The sequence below is a fragment of the Vidua chalybeata genome, chromosome 17 (genome assembly GCF_026979565.1).
Source record: "Vidua chalybeata isolate OUT-0048 chromosome 17, bVidCha1 merged haplotype, whole genome shotgun sequence".
Lineage (NCBI taxonomy): Eukaryota > Metazoa > Chordata > Aves > Passeriformes > Viduidae > Vidua > Vidua chalybeata.
This window is the reverse complement of record NC_071546.1, coordinates 3,258,660-3,266,046: the sequence shown is the minus strand read 5'-3', so window position 1 is coordinate 3,266,046 and position 7,387 is coordinate 3,258,660.

Sequence of the window (7,387 nt, the reverse complement as noted above, 5' to 3'; positions counted from 1 at the left end):
GAGCCAGGGTTTGCACTTAAATAGAACTCCAGCACTACGTGTGGAGGGTGGGAGTGGGTCCCAGGTGAGGCTCTTGGGCAGTTCAGGCTCATCAGGGGTAGCTGGTTGAGCAGAGACCCTGCTTGGATGAGTTGAGCCCCCATAATGGTCAGTGCAGCTGACAGAGAAAGCCAAATTACCTCGGGGATCACAACAAAGACTAAATATGAGCGGGTTATTTCCTTCTCCTCTGGGGTCACTTGCTATCTCTATGCAATTAGTAAATGCTGACAGTTTGTTCTTAAAGCTACAAAGTGCAGTTCTTGCTTTTCTTAGGAGACCTCTCCTTGGGACAGCACTGGCGGCTTCAGGAGCTCTCTTCCTTATCACTGTTCAAGTCCTGCCCCGGGTTTCTGATTACAAAGTCTTTTCTGAAGGGTGAGTGCAAGTGTAGCTGGGCTGGCACTGGGGTCAGAGCTCCTGGGCACTGCTATAGCTGCAGAATACTGCAGTGGCTTCAGAATATTGCTAAAACTTCAGGCTTTGATTGTTTAGTTCTTTCATTTCTGACAGATACATTTTTTAAAAGCTTGTTATGCATACTGGAGACTTCTCAAAAGCCAGTTTGGGGTCAGTACATCAATGAAGTGTCTAGCCTTGAAAATTCTCACATAGTAGGAGGTTGTAATTTCTCAGTGGCCAGGTTAACAATAGGAAAGAGTTTATTTAGGCTTTTCTTTATGTATTCTCCAGCTTTCAGTTGGGTTGCTGTCCTTCCTCCCTCCCTGGCTTGGACCCCTGGCTGAACATCCTCAGGTGTCTCTGGTGGCTCTAGGGGAGATGGACACCTGTGCTCTCAGCTCTGACTGGGTTTTACATTTCTAGTCTTGTTAAAATGTTCTATTGGGTATCCAGAAAAAAAAAAAAAAAATAACTTGTATCCTTTCACTATGAGCCCACTCTTTGCAGTGTTATTGTTCCTTGCACAAACCCACCAGTGTGGTGGGAGCCAAGGGAAGGCTTTTTGCCCTGCTAAGATGTTGCTGGTAGTGCCTAAAACAGGTTGGAGCGCTCTGGGCAGGGCTGGGGCACAGCTGCGGTCTCCAAGGGAAAGGCATAAAAGCACTGAAGGTAAGCAGCACGGGGATACAAAATTGAAATTAAACACTGGATAAAATCTGAAGGAACTTTGTATCACTTTTATACATAAAGGCAAACATAATAACATTTATATGGATAATGACTTATAACCGTACTTCTACAAGGCTGCTGTTTCTGCAGAGTGTTGAAAGCTGTTTTCACCTCTTTTTTTCTTTTTCTTTCCGTCCTTTTCCCTTTTCCCGACAGCCGCGCAGAGGCGGCTGCGCTATTCCCTGTGGCCACCAGGTGGCGACGCAGCCCCGCAGCTCCCGCGCAGCAGAAATGGGGCAGAAAACGCAAATTTGGAGTTTTTTGCAGAACTCTGTTGTTAAGGACCTCGGTTTGCTTTGGGCTTTTGGGTCACGAGAAGACTCACGGGTGACAGGACCTGTCTGGCCCATGGCCATTGTCCCTGTCCCAAACAGCAGCCCCTGAAAGCTGGGCTGGGGGAGCTCTCAGCATTTCTAGGGCCACTCTGGTGCCCTAAATTCCCACAGCCATTCCCGGACCACGGCAGCCATCTCCAGCCTGGGAGAGCCAGGCTGCCTGCCAAGGTCCTGTAGTGTGGCACTTCCCTGGGCCCGCACGACTGGGATGTGCTGAGTGCTGTGCTGCGTTCCTGGAGCAGGATTCTGCTCACAAACATCCCCACCCTGCCACACTGGTGCTGGGGACAGCCAGCCCCAGGGTCCTGCACTGCTGTCCCTGCACAGCCACATTGCCCAGGGTGGGGGAGAGCAGAGCTGGGCAAGGGGAGGGCAGGATGGACCTCAGTGTTGTGATCTTCTACCCCAAAAGCAAGACCTCCTCACCCCCTGCCCAAAGCAGGGCCCAGGAGCACTGAGCAGCAGCAAAACAGCCCAGAGGGGAGGGCAGAGCAGGCTGGGGGCTCAGTGGAGCTCACTTATTACCAGTTAAGAATTCTTCCATTGCTCTTCTGACTGAGTCTAGAATCCAACAATTATATTCCCCTCCATCAGTTTTAAACACTTCTCAATGCTAGACTCAGTCTGCTTATTAAAATCAGCAGAGAGAAATAAACATCTCTCAGAGAGTAATTTCTTTGGTCTGTTGAAAGAGTTTACATGATGAGATGATCTGTATAGTGAAAGTGTACTTTTCTTTTTGCTGATTGACAAGAGAGGCAAAGGTATACAGTTCAGATTTGCTCTGAGAACTGGGTGAGGAAGCTGTGATGACAGGAGAGTGTGAGCTGCACAGTGCTGGGAGGTGGGACTGGCTCAGGGAGAGGCTGGTGGCAGAGCAGTGGGTGCTGATCCTGGCTGGCCCAGGAGTGGGTGCAGCTCAGGGCCAGGGAAGGAGAGCCCAGAGTGTTTCGTGTTTGGTTTTTTTCCCTACACCTGCAGCTTTTTAATCCTTCACTGCCAGTCAATGAGAAACTTGTGCTGTGCCATGGAAACTGGGTGCTGCCCTTATCACAGGGTGCCCTCAGCATTTGGGAGGGCTGCTCTGACTCCCTAAATCCCTGTGACCATTCCTGGCCCCAGGGCCTCCATCTCCAAAGGGCAGCAGCCATTTCAGAGGGCAGTGCCCTCGTGCTCTGCTGTACAGCACTGGGCTGGCCTGGCTCTCTGTCCACAGGCTGCTGCTGAGCCAGAGGTGTTGGATGGCTGGTGCTTCCTCCTTCCTCCTGTAGAATCCAAGCTGAAGAGGCAGAGAAGCCGTGCCTCCCACCCTGCTGATGCTGGAGGAGGGGGGCAGGGTTTGGGATGCAGCTCAGGTTCTGTGGAGGGTCTAACTGGTGAAGGTGGGATTGCCTGGAGCCTCTGGAGCTGCTCACCTGAGAGGGGACAGCAGAGCCTCAACCTGGGCACCTTTCCAGAAATCTCCTCTCCTGCCTGGCCAGAGGTTTTTGCTGGTGTCTCTCAGGTAACAGCAAATTTGGGAGAAATCAGTATCATTTCTGCTGGGGAAGGTGGAAATCCAAGGCAGCCCCGTTGCTATGGTTGCTGCAGACCATCCTGATGCACCATCATGTTAAGCAGCTCTGCAAGCAGATGTGCCACAGCTGGAAAGCAAAGTCATTCCCCCAGGTGTGAGCATGGCCAGGCAGGACACAGAGAGTCCCCTGTGCTCCCACAGCCTCCCCCGGGGTGCTTGGCTTCATGTCCCTATTCAGGACCCTCCCTGGCAGCAAAAATCCCCTCAGTGGAAGCAGCACTGGGGATGGGAGAGCACAGTAAACAGTAAACAATGCATGTAGGTGTTTAAAAATAATGCACTCAGGATATTTGTCATTCAAACTGTGTGTGTGTCTATATAAAGTGCTGGAGAGCAGGTGCAAATGCTGCTGAATGTTGGCTGACCATGACAACCATTTCTACATCTTTTTTTTCCCCTAAGAAACTGTAGAATCATCAGCTTAAGGGAAGGGGGATTTGGCTTTGCTCAACACAGCTTGGGCCAGGTTCACTGGGTCCATCTGCACCCTTGGACACTGGGGGCTCAGGCCCTGCCTCCTGCCATTCCTCAGGGCTTGCTGCACTTTGCTACAAGGTTTAGCACCCTAAGCTGTAATACACCTGACAGCCTCATCAGAGGGCTGGAGAGAAGCCAGCACTGCCTCTGGGAGCCAGAGAAGGAGCAGGGAGTGTGCAGAGCCCAGAGCCTGATCCAGAAGGGTGTTCAGGTGTCAACGCCTGCTGCTGGTTCCTGGTTCTCCCCTGGGCCCTGCCCTTTGCACTGGGGACACAGGTTTTTGGATGTCCCCCCCGAGCCCCTGGGGTGCTCCTGCCCTTGTGCACACCAGTGGTGCCATTGATTGGTGCTGGTGGCCCTGGAGGTGACAGCTGGGGCTTGCAGGTTGGTATCAGCACAGGCTGATATTGCCTCTGGCCACTCTCCTGTGCCCCTTTCCACGCCCTGGCAAGCCCAGGATGGGCTGGGTGGCCGAGAGAACCCCGCTCAGCCCCAGCCCCATCTCAGAGCATGGTGCTGGTGAGACCTTTCCCTCTGCACTGCTCAGGGCTGTGCTGGATCCTGGCTCTGCCTGGCTGCCAGCCAGACCTCCCGAGGGCCCAGGGGGCTGCTTAAGCTCATTGCTTTCCTTTCAGAGGCTTCAGGAAGCCGCCTGCCCACATTTAATTCAAATTTATTGAATAATTCTCCTGGGAACGACTAGTTCAGGGCCAACCACTACAACGGACCATCAGTGAGATCAGCTGGCATGGCCCTGGCACTGAGTGCTCTGTCCCCTCCAGCACAGCTCCGTGGCAGTGCCAGGGTGATGGTGGTGAGCACAGGGCCAGGCCCAGGCAGCCTTGGCTCAGCTCTAAACCTGGCTGCCTGCATTGCCCCCAGCCCCAGGGGATGTTCTGAGGTCTGTTAACATCCCTCCCACTTCCACCCCAAACCTCCTCCTGCCTTTGATCCCTGTTCCCTTGGGCAGCAGTCCCAGCTCAGGGCTCAGCACTCACCTGCCTCCAAAGCCTGTTGCCAGCTCTGCAAAGGGCGTGAGTCACAACGTGCCTGTGGGGATGCACGGGTACCACGGGATGCACATCCTGCTGTGATGGGATTCACGTCCTCTTCGGGTCCTGCGCTGGGTTTCCATGGCCAGGTTTGCAGCCAGGGTTTACCTCCATCTTGGGGCCACCAGGGATCGGCTCTGATGGACATGGGGAAGCAGAAGCCACCCCTGTAGCCCTTCCCCCCACTGCCAAAACCTGGCCACACAAGCCCAGTAGAGGAACAACAATCCGAGACCACCTGGACAGGAGTGGGGACAAGCCAGGGCCAGGCCGGGAGGGCAGGGATGAGTACCTGGCTCCAGCAAGGGGGCTGTGAGTGATGAGATCTGACAGAGGTGGGCTTCCCTGAGGGAGGCTGCTCTCTGGGAAAGCCTTTTTACCCTGTGCTCAGCCCCAAGCAGAGTTTGGGGCATGTCCCGTCCCTCCTTATGGCATCCTGGGGGCTGTTCCCAAGGAGCAGGCTGCGGACATGCTGCCCTCATCCCTCGCTGCCCTGCAGCTGTGCGGCTCCTCGAGGGCAGCGCACCGTGTGCCCGGCGTCACGCAATTAGCCACTGCTGGGAGCAGAGCTAATGATGATCATTAATGAGCGCAGCACTGCTCGGTCAGCACCGTCCCGCTCGGGGCATGTGCAGTCACGCAGCAGCACTGCGTCACGGCGCTGCTAATGATGCTGGGCACAGCAGCCTTGCCGCTAGCCCTGGGCACGGGCTGCTCTGCAGCACGTACAGGAGGGCAGGTCCGTGCCACCCTCCGTCCGTCCCTCGTGCCCTGCGCCGTGGGACAGGACCCGGCCCTGCTTTCCTGCAAGGTGTGGTGCCAGGCGACGTGCCAGAGCCTGGAAAATGGCACCTGTGGCTGCGATTTATCCTGGAAAGGGCAGGATGCCCGGGAACCTTCCTTTCCCAGTGCAGGGCTGTGCTGCAGTATGGGGCTGGGACACAGAGCCTTCTCTCCTCTTCATGGGGTCCCTTATTCCACCCACACCCCCCTTGTCACGCTCATAAGCTGCTGACAGGCTGGAGATGCCACCTTGGCGTTCATGGAGCCACCGGGGGGATCAGCAAGCCGTGGCCAGAGGCACACATCGATTTATAGCCCCACGAGCCGCAGGGAGCGATACCTGCAACAAAAGGTATCACTACATTCCTGCTTTGTTGTACAATCCCGGTTTGGTTTTCCTGTGCTGGATGCACAGCTGGCTCAGGGCAGAGCAGGAGTGCAACCCCAGCCTGTGTCCAGAGGCTGCTTAGGGAGGAGGGCAGGGGGCTGTGAGCTGAACAGAGAGGGGTATTGAGCAATGTTCTAATGAAACCCACGTGTGTTTATTTTGGGCAGATTAGGACCGAGACGTGCAGCGCGCTCTGCCCCTCTGCCAGGCTCGGGTTTGCCCCGGGCAAAAGAAGGCGCTGCCTTGGGGCTGTGCTGCCCAGCATTAGAAGTGGACTCTGAACAGGGAGGGGGTCCCAGGCTCTGTGTGATGCAGCAGAGCATCGCTTCCCGTGCTGAGGCCACGGCAGCCGTGCTGCCGGGCAGGAAAGCACAGAGGAGCATTTTACAAATAGAGCCGAGGAGCGTTTTTCAAACTCAGCCTATGGATGCTCCGCAGTGGGTTTGGGGCCGTTTGGTAACGTACGACAGACGCGGCGGGCGGGTGGGAGCAGACTTGAACAGGCACTCGCTGCTCCAGGCTTCCCCCTGGAGAGGCACTGTGCGCGCTCCCGCAGTTGGGAAGGCAGCTGGAGCTGGCCCTGAGCAGCGTGGCGGGGAGCGGAGGTGTCTCAAGGGAACCTCACCAAGAGGGGCCCCAGGGACCTCCCACCCATGGGGCACAGGAGGGACTTCCAGCTCCGAGGATGCCCTGAAATGACAGTGGTGCCCCGGGGGAAAGTCACCATCAGGGGCAGCAAAAGTTTGAGGTGGTGGCAGGTTGGGTCTGGGACACATCCTGCGCCGTTCGAATTTCAGGAGGCAACCACGCAGTCAGGGCCACAGGCCCCTGACCACGAATGGCAGCCCTTTTCCCTGTCAAACAAAACTTGCCACCCCAAGTCCCTGATGTCAGTTTGCAGGGTGCGCTTGGGACTGTGTCCCTCGGGGACCTTCACCTCTGAGACTGCCCCGGAGGACCTGCGCTTACGGGGACACCCTGGGGACCTCCTTCCCCAGACCTGTCCTCAGGGACGCTTACCCTCAGGCGTGTCCCAGGAGTTGAAATGCACTGGAGTAACCCTCCTCCGCAGGGGTACCCCCGAGAGCTGCTCTGCAGGGGATACACGCGGAGACCCTGTCCCCAGGGATGCTCCACGGACCCGCTGGGGAGAGCCTGCCATGTCACGGCTCCCCAAAGAACACGCGTTGCTGAAGACACCGGCGGGGGACCCCTCACCCCGGGGATGCCCTATCCACCGGGGATGCCCTCATCCACCCGGGATGCCGGCGCTCGGGTGGCAGGGTGGGATCGTGCGGCTCCGGGCGGGCGGAGGGGTCGCTGTTGCCGCCAGCGCGGCCGCCCCCCGCCTCCCCCCACACTCCCTCCGCCGCCTTTTGTTCGCCGCCCGCGCTCGTCCCCGCCCGGCGGCGGCGGGCGGAGCCGGGGCCGGGGCCGGGCCGGGGCCGCAGCCGCAGCCGGGGCCGAGCCCAGCGCAGCGCAGCGGGAGATGGAGGCCGCGCCGGCAGAGCCGGGTCCCCCCGCGCCGCCGCCGCCGCCGCTCCCCGAGAGGAAGAAGAAGGCGCAGCGGGCGCCGTCGCCCGCCCGCCCCAAGGAGGTGCCCGGC